At 49.6% G+C, this 262-nt stretch overlaps 1 non-coding gene across 1 annotated transcript; it reads right to left on the bottom strand.

Annotated features, from left to right (window-relative positions):
- Nucleotides 1-189: 189 nt before the first annotated feature.
- On the bottom strand, nucleotides 190-261 carry TRNAD-GUC. The gene has a single exon. It is a non-coding gene; the product is annotated as a tRNA-Asp (tRNA).
- Nucleotide 262: the final 1 nt, after the last annotated feature.

The following is a 262-nucleotide window of genomic DNA, read 5'->3' on the forward strand; positions in this document are numbered from 1 at the left end:
GAAATACTAGCCACTATACTAACTCGGACGCGAGATTGCCAACACTCACTAAAGCCTCACCATACCCACACAAGGCACCACACCTCAAAATGCCGTTAACGCTGCAACAAAAATGCGTCTCAGCATGAGAAAGCCGAGATTCATGACAAAACGAATCGACATAAGCAGCCAGAGTGGCACGGGAAAAAACTCCGAGTCCGGGAATTGAACCCGGGTCTTCCGCGTGACAGGCGGAAATACTAGCCACTATACTAACTCGGAC

This window comes from Passer montanus, unplaced genomic scaffold (assembly GCF_014805655.1).
Source record: "Passer montanus isolate IOZ18808 unplaced genomic scaffold, ASM1480565v1 scaffold13166, whole genome shotgun sequence".
NCBI classification, from domain to species: Eukaryota; Metazoa; Chordata; class Aves; order Passeriformes; family Passeridae; genus Passer; species Passer montanus.